This window comes from Poecilia mexicana, unplaced genomic scaffold (assembly GCF_051168715.1).
Source record: "Poecilia mexicana isolate PSO_F unplaced genomic scaffold, ASM5116871v1 scaffold_11, whole genome shotgun sequence".
In the NCBI taxonomy this organism is placed as follows: domain Eukaryota; kingdom Metazoa; phylum Chordata; class Actinopteri; order Cyprinodontiformes; family Poeciliidae; genus Poecilia; species Poecilia mexicana.
Genome location: NW_028263380.1, coordinates 19,246,267 through 19,269,771, shown reverse-complemented (window position 1 = coordinate 19,269,771; position 23,505 = coordinate 19,246,267). Strand labels below are relative to the sequence as shown.

At 41.5% G+C, this 23,505-nt stretch overlaps 1 protein-coding gene and 1 long non-coding RNA gene across 2 annotated transcripts in view; one reads left to right on the top strand and one right to left on the bottom strand.

Annotated features, from left to right (window-relative positions):
- LOC148156467 (uncharacterized) overlaps positions 1-23,505 on the top strand; it is a 261,721-nt gene that overhangs the window by 19,686 nt on the left and 218,530 nt on the right. The window lies entirely within an intron of this gene.
- LOC148156474 (uncharacterized) overlaps positions 1-23,505 on the bottom strand; it is a 69,700-nt gene that overhangs the window by 2,802 nt on the left and 43,393 nt on the right. The gene's annotated exons all lie outside the window — the stretch shown is intronic.

Sequence of the window (23,505 nt, the reverse complement as noted above, 5' to 3'; positions counted from 1 at the left end):
CCTTTTATTTTTAAATTCCTGAGCTTTGCGTTTGAGTCATTTCAAACAATTGCTCTACCCCCTCCCGCCTTTTATATTGATTTTTTAAAATGTTGAGTATAGTTTGGCTTGTCTGTGACCAGACAGTAGCTCCATAGGACATATTAGGAAGGATCATCAAGTCAAAAAAACATCTTTGCACATTGAAGTGTTAGACAATTTCTATTTTTTTGCAGGAGTTTCTTGTTAAAGTATGTAAATGTATATATAATTTAAAGTGACATTTTATTTCCTTATATTTATTATCTTGTGTGAAAAGAAACTTTTGAATATGTAAGTTTCTGGCTTGTGGATTCATGGTTTATAATAAATGCACCTTTGTTTATTGAAAAGTGTCTTTACGGACCTTAAAGTTTTATACTTGGGTACCACTGACCTAATTACACGCACGCACACACACACACACACACACACACACACTAACCTTTCCATTAGTAGTATTTAATCTACTTTACAGCAGGTTAGAGAGAAGCTGCTGTGAGGATCTTGGGTTGTTTTGATCATTTCAGTCTACGTCCATTACTATTGTGTTCCTTAGTTTCTTATTTTGATTACATCAGCCTTGTTTCTATTTTACTTTAGTTCAGTCCTTTCTCAGTTATCCTAGTTTATATATTCCTTGTGTCTAGTTTTCTTCTGGTTCTGCTCTGCATCCCCAGAACCAAATGAGAAGCAGCATTCAGCTTCCATGCACCACAAATTTGGAACAAACTTCCAGAAAGCTGTAAAACAGCTGAAACACTGACTTCCTTTAAATCTCAACTAAAACCCTTCTGTTTAGAGTTGTATTTCAAACGTAATCAATTACAAATTTAATGAAGGCACTTGTCTTAATGTAATGTTTTGATTGTTGATTCTATGTTGCATGACTTTGTGTTTTCTAAATACCAACAGTGACTAATATCACACTATCACAGAAATTAAAATCCAGAATTGTACCAAAAGATGACATAACAGAAAAGAAGGCAGAAAGTGAAAAGTTCTACATTTATATAGCCATATTTAAACAGTAGAATATGCAATAAGGTCTGTTAGTCAAATAAAAAAATATCTTTTTTAAATAACATTCAAGCATTTTCATTAAGTCCACATTTCTGTTAAAAATGTTTTTTTCTGATATTCTAATCCAAAATGTCAAGTTTTCTTTAGCTGCAAGTGGAAATCATAACAGAAGTGAATGTTTTAAAACATTAATCTGTGTGCAGTGATGTGTGTATGTATATGATGTGTTTCACGCAGTCAAAAAGTTCCTAGAATGAATGGGCTTCAATAATACTCTAATTTATTGAATGGGTCTGTATATTTTTGTTGGATATTTTCTACATCAGAATAAACTCAGCATTTAGTTATCCTGACTTACCAGAGATGGAGGTATTTCTTGGGGTGAAGTCATAGCTAGCCATGATCAGTCAGAGAGAAAGAGCAGTGTGGACACTCCAGCAGCAGTGAAGTGATGAATACAAGTTTACAAGTCTTAAATAGCCCTGCAGACAAACTGAAACTGAAGCTTTAATTGGCTCTGTCTGCCGTTTTTTGTGCTTTGCTTGGCTGACAATCAAGGACACACTGTAGACTTCACACCCTTATCAATAAGGGTGTGAATATTTCCAAGGTCTCGGCAATTAGTCACTTCACCTCATCATAGTGTTCAATGACATCCATATAAATACAGACTGGGAGAACCACAGCGCTGGTTCTGTTGGACCTCAGTACAGCTTTTGACACTGTCGACCAGGACATTTTACTAAAATGACTGGAGAGTTGAGTCGGACTCTCCGGTCCAGCACTCAACTGGTTTGAATCTTATATAAAGAACAGGGATTACTTTGTTTCAATCAGAAACTTCTCATCAGAGAGGTCAAAGGTCACATGTGGGGTACCCCAAGGTTCAATCCTATAAACCCTCCCATTTAATATTATATGCTCCCACTGGCTCAGATTATAACAAGAAATACGTTGAGCTACCATAACTACGCAGATGATACACAGCTCTACATTACGATGTCATCAGGTGGCTGAGAACCCATCCAATCACTGAATAGATGCTTAGATAAATGTGGATGTGCCAAAACTTTCAGTTGAATAGAAACAAAACTTAAATTATCTTTGGACCTAAAGATAAATGCTCTAGAGTCACACAGCTTCAGTTATTACAGCTAGAAACTTGAGCTCAGGCCTGAAATCTGGGTGTATTAATGGACTCTGACCTGAACCTTCAGACCCAAAAAACAAAATCACAAAGTTGGCCTATCACCTGAAGAACATTTGCAGGATTAGAGAACTTATGTCTCAGTGAGATCTAGAGAAACTCATCTAAACGTTTATCTTCAATCGTGTTGATTACTGCAACAGTGTCCTCACAGGTTTACCAAAAAACTAAAAAAATCCTCCAGCTGCAGCTGATCCAGAATGCTGCTACTTGTGCTTTCACTAAAATCAAGTAGAGAACATCACAGCAGTTCTAAAGTCCCTACAATGCCCAGGTGAAAAAAAGTATACTTTAGTGCAAGGGCACTCAGAGGGGACCCGGAAATTCAACCACACACAGGAGTATACAAAAAGGGAAAGTTTATTTTTTCTTATACTGGTTTCTGCTCAGGGAGAGGTCATCAACACAGCACTGAGGAGAGAGGGTAGAAGACTGGTGATGCACGGATAAAGGAGGGGTATCTTAGAAATGTTCAGCTTAACTGACCTGTAGAGCAGTGGACGGGTGGAGCAGAGGAACAGAGAGTCTGATGGCAGGGAGATGCAGGAAAGCAATGGAACAGGTTCTGTGGAGGCAATGAAGATCTCCACGGGGAGATCCAAAATGCAACTCCCAGGGACTTTGTCGATAATCAGGCTGAGGTCATACACAGGAGGACAGAGAGAGCAAACTTAGCTTTGAGGGGCAGGCAGTAGTCGGTGGTCAAGAGGCAGAGCTTGGGTCAGGGTCCAGAAATCCAGAATAGAAGGGATTCGTGAGGGGCTTGGCAGGAGGGGTAGATCCATGGTCCGAAGGGGGGGGTCGAAGAAACACTGAAGGCTTGGAAGGAAACGCTGGATCTCTACTGGCTCGTGGCTGTCAATAATCTGGCAAGAAAGCAGAGGCTGAGGGCTGTTTAAGTAGGGCAAGGCCCAGGTGGAACAGGTAAGCAATCAGGCGTGCCAGGTGAACTGAATGAGTGCTTAACACGGCATGGACAGGACATGAATCATAACACTTTAGTATACTTTAAACATACTTGCATTTGTGGAAAAACATTTAAGTATACTAAGTAAGTATACCATATCAGTTTGGGTTTAGAAAAGGAAGGAGTACAATAGATCCTATACTATATTTGGAACATGAAATTAGGAGGGCACAGGTGAATAAAGAGGTCTTAATAGCTATCTTTTTGGATATAGAAAAAACATATGATATGTTGTGGAAAGAAGGATTATTGATTAAAATAAAACAAATGGGTTTAAGGGGTAAAATTTATAGATGCATTAAATTTTTTTAACTGGAAGAAATATAAAAGTTAAAATAGGTAGTGAAGTAAGTTCAAAACATCAAATTGAAAATGGTACTCCTCAAGGAAGTATAATAAGTCCTATGTTATTTGTTATAATGATTGATGATATTTTTAGTAAAATAGATAAATATGTTGGAGTATCATTATTTGCAGATGATGGCCTTATCTGGAAAAGGGGGAACAATTTAAAATTTATAAATAAGAAAATGCAAGACGCAATACATAATGTAGAAGATTGGGCTTTAGAATGGGGTTTTAGAGTTTCAATATCTAAATCTAAGTTCATTACTTTTACTAATAGGAAAATAAATACTAATGTAAATCTTAAATTGTGTGAGAATGATGTAGAAAGGATAGATCCGATTAAATATTTAGGAATTTGGTTTGACAAAAAACTTACGTGGAAAATACATATAAGAAAAATAACTGAGAAAAGTAAAAGAATCCTAAATATAATGAGATGTTTAAGAGGTAAAGATTGGGGAGCTGATAGGAAAGTATTAAAAACAATATACATAGGACTAATTAGATCAGTAATTGATTACGGATGTATTGTATATAGTTCAGCTTCTAATAGTTTACTAAAAGAAATAGATAGAATACAATATCAGGCTTTAAGAATTTGTTGCAGAGCAATGAAAACAACCCCAGTATCAGCCTTACAAGTTGAAATGAGTGAGATGCCACTAGAGCTCAGAAGAAAACAACTAGCCATAAATTATTGGGCAAATGTAAAAGGACATAAGGAAAACTTTCCTCCAAATGTTATGTTACAACCTTGTCAGGAAAAAGTAAAAAATAAGAGAATCAATAGTTTTGGGTGGATTATAAATAATGAGATAAGTGAGTTAGGAATAAATCATTATTTAATTAGTCATGTGGTGAGTATTCCTGATACTCCACCTTGGTTAAGTGGAAAACCTGAAGTTGATTTAAGTTTATTGGAAAAAGGCAGACAAATAGAAAAAAAGAGGTGGAAAAATATATAAATAAAGAATATGTTGAATATTTACAAGTATTTACAGATGCTTCTAAAATGTTAAATGATAAAATTGGAATAGTATTTATAATTCCGGACTTAAATATTATGAAAAATAAAAGAGTAACAGATAGAATGACAGTTTATACAGATGAGCTAATAGTCATATTAATGGCTCTAGAATGGTGTGAGGAAACAAGAAAGAAGGAAACATTGATTTGTTCAGATTCAAGTAGTGCATTAATAAGTATTTTAGAACAGAATTCAGAAACGAGACAAGATATCATACTGAATATTAATCAATCAATTTTTAAAATGAAAAATATGGTTCCAGGGTTAGGTTAATTTGGATTCCTGCTCATATTGGTATAGTAGGAAATGAATTGGCGGATCAATTTGCTAAGTGTGCAGCAAAAAGGGATAATGTTGAGGTAAATATCAAAATAAGCAGAAATGAGGTCAAAAGTATAAGTAAAATATATTTTAAAAAGAAATTGCAGGAATTATGGGATAGAGAAGAAAAGGCAAGATTTTATTAGAGCATTCAAAAAAAAGTAGGGGAATGTAGGGAAGGTAATAGGAATAGAAAAGAAGAGGATGTTATATCCAGATTAAGGTTTGGGCATGTGTCTCTAGTTTTTGTCAGCACTGTCAGAAATGAAAAGAATGTAAAAAATTCAGGCATTATTGGGGTTTGTGTAGTTATTGTAGGGAGTCAGAAACAGTGCGGCATATTTTTCTAGAATGTAATAAATACAGTCGGGAAAGAGAGGTGTTAATCAAAGAGTTAAATAGAAATACAATTAATTTAGATATTAAAAATTTGCTGCAAAAGTCCTCTGAGGATGTAAAATTTAATAGCATTTTTAGTTATCTTAGGAAGTCAGGTATTATGGGAAGATTATATTGATAGGACATCTAATCTATACTCCAGTCTGGAAGGTGGCGGTAATGCACCTGTAAGTTGTTTGCCAACCGCCATAAAACAAAAAAGAAGTGTTCCTTGTCGGATCCTCGTCGTTTGTAACCAGTCTGTTTCCCTGTGCCGTCATGTGTTTGTTGTGCTCCCTGTTGGTCTGTGCCGTGGATTATTATTAAATCATCTTAATTTTCATCTTTACCTGCGTACTCTCTCACCTCACCAAACCACATCATGACACTGCTGTTTCACCGGCTTCGCTTCTGAGCATTTGAATGGGAAAATGCGAAAATCCAGCGATTTTGAAGAAAACGTAATCAGAATTGGTTAAGCTAAGTAAAAAAAAAAACGTACTTTATACTACAAACCACAGAGTGTTTGGTTGTATAAATAATTTCATGATTATACAGGTCCTTCTCAAAAAATTAGCATATTGTGATAAAGTTAATTATTTTCCATAATGTAATGATAAAAATTAAACTGTCATATATTTTAGATTCATTGCACACCAACTGAAATATTTCAGGTCTTTTATTGTTTTAATACTGATGATTTTGGCAAACAGCTCATGAAAATCCAAAATCCCTGTCTCAAAAAATTAGCATATCATGAAAAGGTTCTCTGAACGAGCAATTAACCTCATCATCTGAATCAGATTACTCGATGCTTCATTCATCACTCACTAGTGACATCTGCTGGTGAAACTAACAGCCTTGTCACTCAGTTGGATCATACTTCCAAAAATTACTAAATGCAATATTGTCACAAAGTTTTCATCAAACTCATGTTCAGTAACAGGAGAATCAATGAAACCATATTTAATTGTCATATGTTTTAATTATTTCAGTGATTCTTGAGAATAGGGACAAAATGGGTTTTAATTTTCCCATATTTTTTTATTATTTCTCAACCTTATGTATGCAAATATGACAAATAATGTTTAGGAAATGTAAAGATGTTAAGGTGCAGGCTCCCAGTTACAATATTTTTTAAAAAATTAAATTTTTAATCGACCTGACCTAGAACGTTGTCATCACCATCTGACAAAAATAAATATAAAATGATTTTTAAAATACCCTATTAGTGATATTTTTACTCATTTTACAGACAAATGCTTCTCAAGAAACAAAAGAAATATTATTTAAAACAAAAAACAACAAAAAGTCCATTTGATGGAGTTGACAGTGCATGACGGAGTTGACACAGAACTGAAGGTGGTGACAAACTAGTGAATAAAATGAAAAAGTTGATACATGTGAAGTAATGCAATTCATGTAAAATACATTAAAATTAATTAACTGCACATTTAAGTGAGATTTGACAACAATTTCACTGAAAGAGTCACAAAAACTGATGGCGCTGATATCTGACGGAGTTGACAAAAAGCCAAACCATAGACATAATATGTCTAAAATAAGACGCCTCAGGGACCGCTCCGGCGCAGGAAATACGGCGGCCATCTTGGAGCGGTATACCCTCCTACTTTGCTCAATCAAAACAGCAGAAGATGCCTCAGCACTGAGGGATATTGTTGTTCTGGTCGATGGATTATTGATGCGAGGGCTCCACAGACAACATTTCACAAGTAAGATGGACATATTATTGTGTATATATTGTGATTAGAATATTACTTTACTGTATTTATGTCCACCGGCGAGATACCAGCTAATATTAGCTACAGTGCTTGGTGTAATACGGGTTCAGCCCCGCTATGAAGGCTAACTGAGATTCCGTAAATCTAAAAAAATTAATTATTCTCTAACATTGACTTAGATTATCAGACACAAGGGCCTATATTAGAAATGAAACAATATCACACATATTATAAAACTTATATTATATCTATGATTTTAGTTGCACTGTGTAGCACTTTCAGATTTTTTCTAATGAAAAGTGCGGTACAAATTAAATTGATTATTATTATTATTATTATTATTATTATTATTATTATTGTTATAACATTCACCGGCAAAGTTTACACAGGTGGTAAAGACTATTTATATTCTTTCACTCTGTCAAAAGTAAGATACATCCTAAATCTTCCGTTTTTGTTTTGAAGATTTCCTAAAGATACGATGTGAGGAAGAAGAGGGAGAAATCTATAAAGAGAGACGGATTCACTGCAGCACGGATGAATCTCACATCGAATTTTGGACTCGTCGGCTGAAAAACACACACACACACACAATATATATATATATATATATATATATATATATATATATATATATATATATATATAAAAATTCCCCTCTCACCCTCCGCGGGTGGTCTCTCTTTCATCCTCTGAGCTCGGGTCCTCTACCAGAGGCCTGGGAGCTTGAGGGTTCTGCGCAGTATCTTGGCTGTGCCTAGAACTGCACATTTCTGGACTGAGATGTCAGATGTTGTTCCTGGGATCTGTTTGAGCCACTGCTCCAGGTTGGGGGTAACTGCCCCGAGGGCCCCGATGACCACAGGCACCACTGTGGTCTTCACCTTCCCGGTCTTTTCCAGTTCCTCTCTTAGGCCCTGGTATTTCTCCAGTTTCTCATGCTCCTTTTTCCTGATGTTGTGGTCACTTGGTATTGCTACATCCACCACAACGGCTTTCCTCTGTTCTTTATCCACCACCACAATGTCCGGTTGGTTCGACATTACCATCTTGTCTGTCTGGATCTGGAAGTCCCACAGGATCTTAGCTCGGTCATTCTCCACCACCTTTGGGGGTGTCCCCCACTTTGACCTCGGGGCTTCCAGTCCATATTCTACACAGATGTTCCTGTACACTATGCCCGCCACTTGGTTATGTCGTTCCATGTACGCTTTCCCTGCCAGCATCTTGCACCCTGCTGTTATGTGCTGGACTGTCTCAGAGGCCTCCTTGCACAACCTACACCTTGGGTCTTGTCTGGTGTGGTAGATCTGAGCCTCTATTGCTCTGGTGTTTAGGGCCTGTTCCTGGGCGGCCAGGATGAGGGCCTCCGTGCTGTCCTTGAGTCCAGCTTTCTCCAGCCATTGGTAGGATTTCCTGATATCAGCCACTTCAGTTATTTGTCGGTGGTACATCCCATGTAGGGGCTTGTCCTCCCATGATGGTTCCTCCAGCACCTTGTCCTCTGTTCCCCATTGCCTGAGACATTCGTTGAGCACATCGTCTGTTGAGGCTTTGTCCTTGATGTATTTATGGATCTTGGATGTTTCATCCTGGACAGTGGCTCTCACACTCACTAGTCCTCTGCCTCCTTCCTTACGGCTCGTGTACAGTCTCAGGGTGCTGGATTTGGGGTGGAACCCTCCATGCATGGTTAGTAGCTTCCGAGTCTTAACATCCGTGGCCTTCATCTCTTCCATTGGCCAGCTAATTATTCTGGCAGGGTATCTGATTACTGGTAAGGCATAGCTGTTTATTGCACGGATCTTGTTCTTGCCATTGAGCTGGCTTCTCAGGACTTGCCTTATTCGTTGGAGGTATTTGGCTATATCTATATATATATATATATATATATATATATATATATCTATATATATATATATATATATATATATATATATATATATATATATATATATATATATAGATATATATAGATATAGATATATATATACACACACACACACACAATAGCTGACTGTATAGCTCAGTGGGTAGACACCAGTCTACCACCCGGGAGACCGGGGTTCGAATCCGGGCTGGGGCAAGTTACAACAGTGCAATTGAGCTATGCAGTGTAGGTCCTTAGCTATATAGCCTACCTCATACCATGAGAGACATTGATAAGCACGACATGCCGGCTCAGACGTCGCCCGGCCAAACAAGGTCTGCGTCAGGTGCTGGGGAACCAGAGCACCTTGATGAAAAATGGGCTACTGGAACAAGACGGAAATGCCCGCCACTTGGTTATGTCGTTCCATGTACGCTTTTCCTGCCAGCATCTTGCACCCTGCTGTTATGTGCACAACACAAATGCTACGGCAAAAGGGAGGAGCTCGGATGTAAGGTCAGGGGGGGAGTTAACTGCAACTCCCCACCCCGAGACTGGGTATGCAGCCCCAGTAATGAACGAACTATCAAAGCTGAACGAGACAGCAACTGACCTGAGAGAGAGAATCGTGGCCCGAATGAACACCAGGCAACCCCAATTACAAGCCAATTACAACGGCTGAGTGAAGTACCATCAGAAAGTCTCATTCAAGATGTGAATGCAGCATTGAGAACAATCCCTACCAACACCATAACAGAAACCAATGAGCTGATATACAACTCAGCATCAGTGATCCTTGAAATGCTTGGCTATAAGAGCAACCATGAGACCCAATATCCATCATGGAAAAGACGGTTAGAGGCTAAGATCAAGATAACAAGGAGGGAAGTGAGCCAACTGTCAGAGCTCCTAAGGGGTGCAATGTCCATACCTGAAGCACTCGAAACTGATATTTGGGTACCTGAACAAGCCCCAGTAACCATCACTGTGGCAAATGTCCAAGAAAGAGTCTCAGGTATGATCCATGCCTACTGGCTAAAGAAACTCACTGCCCTCCATAAGCGACTGGCAGCTCAACTGAACCAGCTGCTACAAAATGGGACTCACCCTGAATGGTTAACTGAAGGGCGTACAATCCTGATCCAGAAGGACCCCTCCAACTACAACATGGAAGCTCATGTCAGGCATCATAGTGGCTAAGATAAGCGGACACATGGATAAATACATGAGCACGGCACAGAAGGGCATCGGCATAAATAGTAGAGGAGCGCACCAACTCAAACAAACACCAACTCCTTGTAGACCACACAGTCGCCCGAGACTGCAAAACCCGACACACCAACCTGTGCACCGCTTGGATTGATTACAAGAAAGCCTATGACTCAATGCCACACACCTGGATCATTGAATGCTTAGACTCTAAGAGCCTTCATTGCAAACTCGATGGGGCTGTGGAAAACCACCCTTGAAGCCAACTGCAAACCGCTTGCACAAGTGTCCATCAAATGTGGCATATATACCAAGGAGATGCTCTGTCCCCACTGCTGTTCTGCATAGGCCTGAACCCCCTCAGCCAAATCATCAACAAGACTGGCTACGGATACCGACTTAAGAATACCCCCACAATCATCAGTTAGTTATATGACATCAAGCTGTACGCCAAGAGCGAGCGAGACATCGACTCACTGATCCACACCACCAGGATCTACAGCACTGACATTGGGATGTCATTCGGACTAGAGAAGTGTGGCCGGATGGTTACAAAGAGAGGGAAGGTCGTCCACACAGAAGGGGTCTCACTCCCAGAAGGAACAATAGCAGACATAGAGCACAGCTACAAGTACCTGGGAATACAGCAAGCAAATGGCAACCTCGATGAGGTCACAAGGACAGGAGCCACAGCCAAATACCTCCAACGAATAAGGCAAGTCCTGAGAAGCCAGCTCAATGGCAAGAACAAGATCCGTGCAATAAACAGCTATGCCTTGCCAGTAATCAGATACCCTGCTGGAATAATTAGCTGGCCAATGGAAGAGATGAAGGCCACGGATGTTAAGACTCGGAAGCCACTAACCATGCATGGAGGGTTCCACCCCAAATCCAGCACCCTGAGACTGTACACGAGCCGTAAGGAAGGAGGCAGAGGACTAGTGAGTGTGAGAGCCACTGTCCAGGATGAAACATCCAAGATCCATAAATACATCAAGGACAAAGCCTCAACAGACGATGTGCTCAACGAATGTCTCAGGCAATGGGGAACAGAGGACAAGGTGCTGGAGGAACCATCATGGGAGGACAAGCCCCTACATGGGATGTACCACCGACAAATAACTGAAGTGGCTGATATCAGGAAATCCTACCAATGGCTGGAGACTGCTGGAGAAAGCTGGACTCAAGGACAGCACGGAGGCCCTCATCCTGGCCGCCCAGGAACAGGCCCTAAACACCAGAGCAATAGAGGCTCAGATCTACCACACCAGACAAGACCCAAGGTGTAGGTTGTGCAAGGAGGCCTCTGAGACAGTCCAGCACATAACAGCAGGGTGCAAGATGCTGGCAGGGAAAGCGTACATGGAACGACATAACCAAGTGGCGGGCATAGTGTACAGGAACATCTGTGCAGAATATGGACTGGAAGCCCCGAGGTCAAAGTGGGGGACACCCCCAAAGGTGGTGGAGAATGACCGAGCTAAGATCCTGTGGGACTTCCAGATCCAGACAGACAAGATGGTAATGGCGAACCAACCGGACATTGTGGTGGTGGACAAAGAACAGAGGAAAGCCGTTGTGGTGGATGTAGCAATACCAAGTGACCACAACATCAGGAAAAAGGAGCATGAGAAACTGGAGAAATACCAGGGCCTCAGAGAGGAACTGGAGAAGGCCTGGAAGGTGAAGACCACAGTGGTGCCTGTGGTCATCGGGGCCCTCGGGGCAGTTACCCCCAACCTGGAGCAGTGGCTCAAACAGATCCCAGGAACAACATCAGACATCTCAGTCCAGAAATGTGCAGTTCTAGGCACAGCCAAGATACTGCGCAGAACCCTCAAGCTCCCAGGCCTCTGGTAGAGGACCCGAGCTCAGAGGATGAAAGAGACCACCCACGGAGGGTGAGAGGGGAATTTATATATATATATATATATATATATATATATATATATCTAAGCATTGAATGCTTAGAGATGTACAACATCAATAGGACTCTAAGAGCCTTCATTGCAAACTCGATGGGGCTGTGGAAAACCACCCTTGAAGCCAACTGCAAACCGCTTGCACAAGTGTCCATCAAATGTGGCATATACCAAGGAGATGCTCTGTCCCCACTGCTGTTCTGCATAGGCCTGAACCCCCTCAGCCAAATCATCAACAAGACTGGCTACGGATACCGACTTAAGAATGGGGCCACAATCAGTCACCTCCTCTACATGGATGACATCAAGCTGTACGCCAAGAGCGAGCGAGACATCGACTCACTGATCCACACCACCAGGATCTACAGCACTGACATTGGGATGTCATTCGGACTAGAGAAGTGTGGCCGGATGGTTACAAAGAGAGGGAAGGTCGTCCGCACAGAAGGGGTCTCACTCCCAGAGGGAACGATAGCAGACATAGAGCACAGCTACAAGTACCTGGGAATACCACAAGCAAATGGCAACCTCGATGAGGTCACAAGGAAAGGAGCCACAGCTAAATACCTCCAACGAATAAGGCAAGTCCTGAGAAGCCAGCTCAATGGCAAGAACAAGATCCGTGCAATAAACAGCTATGCCTTACCAGTAATCAGATACCCTGCCGGAATAATTAGCTGGCCAATGGAAGAGATGAAGGCCACGGATGTTAAGACTCGGAAGCTACTAACCATGCATGGAGGGTTCCACCCCAAATCCAGCACCCTGAGACTGTACACGAGCCGTAAGGAAGGAGGCAGAGGACTAGTGAGTGTGAGAGCCACTGTCCAGGATGAAACATCTAAGATCCATAAATACATCAAGGACAAAGCCTCAACGGACGATGTGCTCAGCGAATGTCTCAGGCAATGGGGAACAGAGGACGAGGTGCTGGAGGAACCATCATGGGAAGACAAGCCCCTACATGGGATGTACCACCGACAAATAACTGAAGTGGCTGATATCAGGAAATCCTACCAATGGCTGGAGAAAGCTGGACTCAAGGACAGCACGGAGGCCCTCATCCTGGCCGCCCAGGAACAGGCCCTAAACACCAGAGCAATAGAAGCTCAGATCTACCACACCAGACAAGACCCAAGGTGTAGGTTGTGCAAGGAGGCCTCTGAGACAGTCCAGCACATAACAGCAGGGTGCAAGATGCTGGCAGGGAAAGCGTACATGGAACGACATAACCAAGTGGCGGGCATAGTGTACAGGAACATCTGTGCAGAATATGGACTGGAAGCCCCGAGGTCAAAATGGGGGACACCCCCAAAGGTGGTGGAGAATGACCGAGCTAAGATCCTGTGGGACTTCCAGATCCAGACAGACAAGATGGTAATGTCGAACCAACCGGACATTGTGGTGGTGGATAAAGAACAGAGGAAAGCCGTTGTGGTGGATGTAGCAATACCAAGTGACCACAACATCAGGAAAAAGGAGCATGAGAAACTGGAGAAATACCAGGGCCTCAGAGAGGAACTGGAGAAGGCCTGGAAGGTGAAGACCACAGTGGTGCCTGTGGTCATCGGGGCCCTCGGGGCAGTCACCCCCAAACTGGAGCAGTGGCTCAAACAGATCCCAGGAACAACATCAGACATCTCAGTCCAGAAATGTGCAGTTCTAGGCACAGCCAAGATACTGCGCAGAACCCTCAAGCTCCCAGGCCTCTGGTAGAGGACCCGAGCTCAGAGGATGAAAGAGACCACCCACGGAGGGTGAGAGGGGAATTTTTTTTTTTTTTTTTTATATATAATTTAGTATTAATCATTATTTATTTGTGCCATTATTAATCTTTATTTATTAGTGTTTGTATAGTTATATAAATATGTATTGATATTACTAAATAATTTATTAAATAAATTATGAACGGGTGTGTGTTTTGTAATATGCTCTTCATACATCGATATCAGAATATTCCATTCCTATTCTATTATAGCCACTAAGCATATTTAAATATGATGAACTATGTATTAAAAACATACTTAACAAATAAAATTGTTTATAAATGTTGCTTTGATAGATGTTTGAATATGGTTTCCAGTAACAAAAAAGTGTGTTATGATCGATTAAATCCGCTGATACGTCATTGTGCCTGTTAAACACATAACGCTGAGTAGAGTGGAGTACCGCTCCAAGATGGCCGCCCTAAATCTCGTCAGCGACAATAGGCGAGAGCGGTCCATGAGGCGTCTATCCTTATATTATGTCTATGAGCCAAACTACCTCAATTTATATGATGTTATTCTGAAGGAGGCCATATTGTAGCTCGTCAGGTTCATGAAATCTTTACAATTTACCAAAATTAAGCTTTTATTTCACAAAATTTCATCAAAGTTTTCAAAATTGTCAGTTATGGAGTTGACACATCATGGTTGTGACAAGCAACTTAGGAATAAAACAGAAGAAAAAACTAAAGAATAACTTAAGCTAACCGGAGCTAACTAGCCCTCCTAGCAAAGGAAGAGAAAAGACAACGTCATGGGGTCCTCAGAAGTTCTGGTGCCCCCCAATAATGCCTGATTTTTTTACATTCTTTTCATTTCTGACAGTGTTGACAAAAACTAGAGACAAATTTAAACGGAGTTGGAAAATATCAAAAAATTATTTTAATTCAATTTATCGATACTTTTATAATTATTTATATGACTACTTATACTTAATTGTCATAATATATAATTTTAGTATTTCTTTAATTGTTTTAAACTATAAGAATGTGTTGAGTTCTGCTCCTGGACAAGGGCTTTTACAGGCATCATCCACCGACTACAATGTTTAAAATAAAAAAATATTCTGCAAATACCTGGAAAATATACATTGTTGTGCTCACATGACCCAGGTTAGTTTAGTCAGATATTTGAAAAAAATATATATTTTGTGTATATTTTATTCAAATTTGGTGCTTTGTCCATAGGAGCTGTTTTGTCCCGATTCTCAAGAATCACTGGTTTCAATTATTTGTAGCCAATCTAATCCTGGTATATGTTGAAGGTCAGTGGTTGTGTTGGGTTTTCTTTTACGTCAGACTGATTTGACAATAAAGACATTTGATATTTTAATGTCTTGGGAGTTCAGTGTCTGTTGGGGCGTTTGCTTTTTCTTGGATTTGTAATTGGCTCTGATCACTTATATTTGGCGAGATGTTGAATTTTAGGTCTGCAACACCATTAAATCTGTTTCTGCTCTGAAAGACTGATATATCTTTGCCAATCAGACTACAAATAATAGTGGAACTTTGCAGAAGGTGAGAAACTACGGAGCCCCCCAGGGGACATGGGGAATTTTTTTTCTTTTGCGTCCCCTCGCAAAACTTTTGCGTTCCCTCGCAAAAGGTTTTGCGTTCCCTCGCAAAACTTTTGCGTTCCCTCGCAAAACTTTTGCGTCCCCTCGCAAAACTTTTGCGTTCCCTCGCAATAATCTACTGATCAGTTCATGCGGCATAATTGATACTATAAGCCTTTTTTACGGTGGCCGCCGTACTTTCTGCTTTAATATAAGCTTATAAGGTTTTTCCATGGACTATTGAGTTAATATCTCGGCGTAATAAGTCATCTGATTGTGTATATTGTGTTCGTAATCTGAATAGTTTAAAGGGCTCCTTTCTGTGCCGTTCCATCTTAGCCTTAACAGACATAAACATGCAGTAAATAAATCGATTTTCAATCAGTTTTTTGCACCAAAGCGTTAATAATAATAAACACGTTTTATATTATAAGACACAGCAAACTAATGGTGGTAGACGGCCGCACTGGATTAACTCGGGGAATCTCATCTGTCCGTGTATCAATCAACTCCTAACCTCTTCTTTGTTCTGTCACAATTATCGATTTTTTTAAATTTTTATTACGCTCCAAACTTTGCGAGGACTGACCACCCAGCTCATCCGCTGCCTCACACACCGAGCCAGCAACGTCACCTTCCCATTCATACTTCATTCATATGGCTCTTATAGAGCCTCAGTGAAAACTTGTTTATTATTATTAACGCTTTGGTGCAAAAAAACTGATTGAAAATCGATTTATTTACTGCATGTTTATGTCTGTTAAGGCTAAGATGGAACGGCACAGAAAGGAGCCCTTTAAACCATTCAGACTACGAACACAATAGAGACACAATCAGATGACTTATTACGCCGCGATAATAACTCAATAGTCCGTGGAAAAACCTTATAAGCTTATATTAAAGCAGAAAGTACGGCGGGCACCGTAAAAAAGGCTTATAGTATCAATTATGCCGCATGACTGATCAGTAGATTATTGCGAGGGAACGCAAAAGTTTTGCGAGGGGACGCAAAAGAAAAAAAATTCCCCATGTCCCCTGGGGGGCTCCGTACGTAAGAAACTGGGAGGTGGAGGGGTTAATTATTGTTATCTAAGAATAATTTTATTGTGAGGATAATCTCAAAGTATTCCCAGATGTCAGAGATTTTCCTCTTGCTGGCTCCATTTCAGACAATGAATCAAGTTTACTTGTGTAGCACATTTCAGCAACAATGCAGTTCAAAGAGATTTACATCATAAAATCATAAAAATATAAAGTCATAAAAAACAACATAATCTACAATTGAGAAAAGCAATAACAAACATTACATTTTGATGAGTGCCATCATCAATACACATCAAATATGTTGGTCAATGTTCATTTTATTTGGACACTGAAGACAAATATTTTCCTCTGATGCGCGACCAAATGGACAACAACCCATGATGCAGCACGGCTCATTGCGCTTTTATTTTGAAAACCGACACGCAAAATGAAGCAGTCACGTGACCCATGCAATGTGAGGCCTCGTTTGTTGCCAGACACGTGGTTTTCAGCAAGACGACACAAGCCTCGAAGCGGGGCTTTATCGGACACGCCCCCTTTTTACTCGGTACAAGCCTCGAAGCCTGGATTCAGATAGCCCATCACTACAAGAGGGTAACACACAGAAATAAATTTCTGAACGAATAGGCTGTTTGCAGAGTGTTGTATCAAGGTGTGGCCTATGTGGTTTTGGTGGCTTCTACCGGTGTGGTAATGAACGACAAGGAGCTGCTCAAGTTGGCATCAGCTGTTTCTTTAATTCTCCATCTGCATTTCACAGAACGGGCATGGAGGTAAGGTCAGTCTCTGGCATAAAACAAGCTCCTCGTCAGTGATCCTCATGGCTCTGAGGATTACCCATAATACCATAACCACAATAAAATAATTTAAAATTACAGTGATCGTATAGTGGATTTTGTTTTACAATAAAAGGACAACCAGTGAGTCTCCTTTTTAGAGAAAATAAAGTAACTAATTAAAATGTTCTGAAAAATAAAATAAAATGCTGACATTTTATTTACTGGATGCCATTTTTATGTTTTAGTTTATATAACCTTGCATTTTAGAACAATGCAGAAACATAAATTAACCACATCATTGTATAAAACTGTTAATATAAAACTCAGTGTCATGCTAACCATCTGCTACAGGAGGTTTGGTAAAACATACCTGCATTTCACAGAACGGGCATGGAGGTAAGGTCAGTCTCTGGCATAAAACAAGCTCCTGCAAGGAGGAGCCATAATGTTACCACGTGGGAAATTCCCACTGCACTTTCCCACGAACTAAACATTCTCAAACACGACAAAAACGACATAATAACAGAACTAGCGTGACCCAGACCGAACATATTTCAACAATATGCAAAAACGACAACCACAAACGCACTTCACAAAATGCATTAATAATATTTCTTTAACACATGACAGAGACACGTTACCTCGTCAGTGATCCTCATGGCTCTGAGGATTACCCATAATACCTCGCTCTTTCTAGGGTGAATGCAATACAACTTTTTACCAGCAGATGGTGCATTTTAGCAGGATTTAACCTCAACCATTTTAACTATGTTACATACACCCCCCTTAAATTCTGCTAAAATGGGGTTGCATCAAACAAGCACACACAGCACTAAAATAAAAGTGCGATAAAGAGAGCACATAGTTGTCACATCAGTTCAAAACTTCCCCTAAGGAATAATGCTAGCAAGAGTGTGGCCAATACTCTCACCAACACAGACCCAAAAGATGCCATTTACACCTTTTGATATTCAACCGTTGCTCTATAAGGCAATCACCGAGAAAAAAAAAAACAAAAAACAAAAAACTTTGAATTAACACAAATCTACCCAGCAAACATTGTCTTTACAAAGGAAAACAGAGAGTCCACAGTCGACATTGAATCATCCACAACCTGTTCATTCATTTCACATATAAGTCTGGCCGGAGGCTTAACAGGCCTACCCGACCTAGTGCATAGCCGAGAAGGCTGAGTGCAAATAACATCAGTTGCGGGCAAGTCCAGTTTTGTGTCAATACTATGTTCAGCTGAAAGATCATGCTGAATGAGCTCAGAGTGGACAGCTGCAGTTGTAAGGTTGGAAACTGGTTCAGGAGAGCTTGACAGTGCAACAGATTCAGGGAGATGAGGTTCAGGCAAATCCTTGGTCACATCACTTGAGACAGGAGACACAATGTCTACTGAAGAACCACATACTGAAATGTCAGAAGCACAGTCAGGGTGATTTACAACAACTTCATCCATACAACCATTTCTGTCCATCTGCAAAAGCCAGTTCACAGTTTTAGTTTCATTGTCCTGTACCTCATCAGGCACAACAGGGTGAGAAGGTCCACTTCCTGCTGTGGAAGGGCAAGAGGAATTGTCCACATCATCAGAAACGGCAGCAGCAGTAAGAAAGTTGACAGGGAGGAGAAGATTTCTGTGGAGAACCTTTGTCCTTGATGTGACAGGGTCTCTGATGCAATACACATTGATATCAGGCTTCACAGACACCACTTCATATACCGTTGATTCCCATTTGTCTGCAATCTTCCTCTTCCCTCGCTCACCACGATTAGCAACCAAAACTCTGTCACCCACATCGAGAGGAGAACCTTTAGCCTTGCGGTTGTAGTACATTGCTTGATGGGCTTGTTCTGATGAACTGTTTTGTCGGGCAATGCGGGCAGCCACAGAGAGGTCATGTTTGAGGCGGGAGACAAACTCATGATGGTCTACAACTGGGCCATTTGACAGAGCGTGCTGGAAAACCACATCAATGGGCAGGCGCGGGATCCTGCCGAACATAAGGAAAAACGGTGCAAATCCAGTTGTTTCATGCTCAGTGCAATTGTAGCAGAATGTTAGCATTTTGAGCATCTGAGGCCATCTTGCCTTGGACTGGGGAGGAAGTGCACGTATCATGTTTCCTAAGGTTCTATTGTAACGTTCAACAATGCCATTCCCCATCGGGTGGTACGGTGTAGTGTGAGATTTTTGTATGCCAGCCATTTCCAGAAGTTCTTTGATGAGAAGACTTTCGAAATTTGCTCCTTGATCTGAATGAATGCGTTTAGGAAATCCATATGTGCAAAAGAAGTCATCCCACAGACGACGAGCAACTTGTTTGGCTGACTGATTCTTGCATGGAAATGCATGTGCCATCTTGGAAAAGTGGTCTGTTACAACTAGGACATCCACACTACGCTTATCTGAGAGCTCAGCTGTCCAAAAATCAATACAGACCAGTTCCATTGGCTCAGAGGTCTGAATACTTTCAAGGGGAGCTCTGTCATTAGGTTCTGGAGTTTTGCCAACCACACATCGAAAGCAACACTTGACATGGTTAATGATGTCACGTTCCATCCCAATCCAAAAGAACCTCTGTCTGGCGAGAGACAGTGTGCGGGCCTGGCCCTGATGACCAGCTGAGTCGTGCACTCCTTGGAGGACTTTGGCTTTTAAAGAGTCAGGGACAAGAAACTGTTGAGTTGTCATGTTCATTTGTTTGTCTTTCTTAACTCTGTAAATCAGGCCATCTTTAATGACAAGCTTAGGCCAATGTCTCAGCAGGTTTAAAACACCAGGTGACTCACTTGCTCGTTCACGTCTGGTGGGTCTCCTGTGACGCTGCATATAATAGAAAAGTCTGCCCAGCACACCATCCTGACCTTGTAAATTAGCAAGTTCACTCTTTGGCAGCAAGGCAGATTGATCAGTGTCACTGAGTTGCAAGACAGCTGGATCAGTGGCTCTCATCTGACTGAAACCTCCAGACTCATGTGCCTCAAGAACAGCTGACACATCTTGTGATGTTAATGATGTCTGGGAAGTTGGTGAGGGCACCTCAGCATCGTCATCTGTGCATTCAACAACCAACTGACAGTTGGTCGTACAACGAAACGCGTCTTGGACCGTTTTCTCCACCACACCGTTCACCTGGTTAAGTAGTGCGGTATATGGTTCAGTTACAATGCGATGGCTCATGCATGACTGAACAAATGGTTCTCTACTCAAGGCATCAGCGACAACATTTTTGCTACCAGGAACATAGTTCAGATCAAAACTATAGGGAGCGAGCCTGGACACCCACCGCTGTTCACACGCATCTAACCTTGGTTTGGTTAGTATGTACGTTAATGGGTTGTTGTCTGTCCAGACTGTGAAATGACGCCCTTTAAGCCAGTGGCTAAACTTGTCACAGATTGCCCATTTCAGAGCAAGAAATTCCAAGCGATGTGCTGGATAGTTTAGCTGAGAGCGTGAGAGAGTCCTACTGGCAAAAGCCACCGGTCTAGCCACCTTTCCATCAGGAGGAAGCTGTGACAAAACAGCTCCAATGCCATCAAAAGAGGCATCAACTGCAAGGATGAATGGAGCATTAAAATCTGGATGAGCCAAGGTAACACCACTTATCAACTCATTTTTCAAAGTTTTAAATGCTTCCTTGCACTCATCAGTCCAGTCAGATGGGGACAGTTTAACCCGACCCTTTTTAAATTTGGGTTTGTTACCTCGCCCCTTTTTGTTTGTCACTCGTGGCTCAGCTACAAGGCTAAAGAGTGGTTTAGCTTTAACGGAGCACTTCCCAATAAAGTGATGATAATAAAGGACCATCCCAAGAAAGGATCTAATTTTCCTGGCACATGGTGTCTCACCATCAGGCTCCATAAGATCAGTTTCCTGTACCTCACTGATAGCCTGAACTTTACTAGGATCAGTGCTTACACCATCCTCACTTATCACATGACCCAAAAATTTCACTGACCTACGAAGGAAGTGACACTTTTTGGGAGACAGTTTTAAGTTATTTGCAGCCAGACGAGAGAAAACCATCTGGAGCCGATCAAGCGCAACCTGTTCAGATGGGGCAAAGACCATCAGGTCATCCAAATAACATAGCAAGCTAGTGAAATTTTGGTCCCCAAAAATAGACATCATCATCCGCATAAAAGTTGCGGGGCTGTTGGTCAAGCCTTGAGGCATCCTATTGTACTCATGCAGGCCAAAAGGAGACGAAAAGGCAGTAAACCTTTTGTCATCCTCGTGTAGTCTCACATTATAGAACCCTGAAGTCAGGTCCATGGTGGAAAAGAATACATTCCCACCAAGTGCAGCGAGGGCATCTGTTTGATGAGGCAATGGATGCGCGTCTTTAACGGTTCGCGCATTCAACCATCTGAAATCATTGCAGATACGGAGATCTCCATTCGGCTTCACAACCAGAACCAGAGGAGAGGAGTATTCGCTTTGTGATTTACGAATAATTCCCAACTCCTCCATTTCACTCAGAGCAGTGCGCAGTTTTTCATAATGACAAGGCGGAACACGCCTGTATGGTAACCTAAAGGGCTTGTCATCCACCAGACGTATTCTGTGCACAAAATCTGTAGCATCCCCACAGTCCATTTTATGCCGAGAAAAGATGTATTCATACTGCTGAATTATTTGCAGTAACTTATTTTTCCACTCAAGGGAGACTTCACAAGATGAGAAGTCCAAGTCCTGGAGTCCAATGTCACTCAGAATGTGAGACATCTCCTCGTCAGTTACTGGTGTTTCTACAGGGTCTTTGGTGTACTGTGTGTTGGATTGGATGCACTCAGGTTTGGTGAAGTCATGTACAGAAACACAAGTGGACACATCGGCAACTTTTGCATTTCTTCTCAGAGTGAGAAGTTTTTCAGTTGGATTTACAATCTTGACAGGAACACAACCATCAGCATACAATGATGCTACAACTCTCCCCACTAGGATTTGTCTGGGTCTGCACTTGGACTGAGTTGGTTCAATGATGACTGAACATCCAACTAAAGAAACATCAGATGTAGGCAGTTTGGCCCAAACTAAATGTTCAGTTAGAGGCTGGAGAGTAACAGACCTTTTGAGTTTGGCTGTGCCCACTTTGATGGGTTTCATGCCTGGGTCACAGGACATCGAGTCTGACAGCAGAGACATTAAACAGGGCAAATTGTCTTTGTGAATGTCTCTCTGAGAGGAACATTCAGTTGTCTCATCAAAAGAGACTTTCATTCGTGAAATCAGCCATCTGATAGCATTACTGCCCAATATCATTTCATCAGATTGGCCCGGAACCACTAGAACAGGGATCATGACATTAAAGCCAAAAACTGTTAGAGTGAGTTCATACAATGCAGAAGGTGTGACGACATGACCTCCACATCCAACAATAACAAAATCAGCGGCTGGTTTCTTATCCAGGTTCGTGAGATAGTTTGAAAGTTTTGCTTCTGCTTCCTCACTCATGGTGCATGCCATTGATCCACTGTCAACCAAGGCTTTGAGGGAATGTGTGCCTCCAACAGTCACATCCGTGTAGAACAAGCTGTCAGTCTTAGAAAGTCTCTGAGGGGCTTGCACAATCAGTGTCTTTTGTGGTGGAACCTTGCTGCTGTAATTAATGTACAGAGTCTCACAGTCATCATCAGAAGAATCCAAGGTGGGAGTGTCACTAAGAGGATCTGCGCTGTCCTCCCCTCCACGCAGATCTTTCAGTTTTCCTGTTGGTTGTGGGAAGGTAGCTGATCTCTCTGACTGCAGTTTCGACTTGAATGGCCAGGAAGATGACAGAAGAAGCACAGATTGTTCTGTCGGCAGTGCATACGTGCAGTGTGAGAATTATCATTACACACAGAACATGGTATGTCATTCAGTCCTTTAATAGTCGGCAAACGGTTTTTAACAGGTTGCCTTCTGCTGGACTGGGAGTTGCACTGGGCTTGAAGTAGCACTTTCTCCAACATGCCAATCAGTCTTTCCATTGTGGAATTGTCTGGGGCCACACATTGTTGCAGTTCCTGCTTTTGAACAGATGTGGGCACTGTGCAGGCCACTTCAGCTCGGTTCACACTGATTCTGCTTTCTTTCTCAGCAGACCGCAGTCCCTTTTCCATATGATACTCATCCAACACTTCCTGAACATCTTGTGCCGACCATTTTTCTATGGTCTTGGATCTGAAGGTGAGAGCTAAATCTTTACATGGGCAGTATCTGATGAACATGCGAGTGACTTCAACACTTGGATTGTCAAAGGTCTTACCCTGTTCTTTAAGTCGGTTAGCAGCAACATCAGCTGCTCCATTCAATCTTAGCCAATATTCGAATG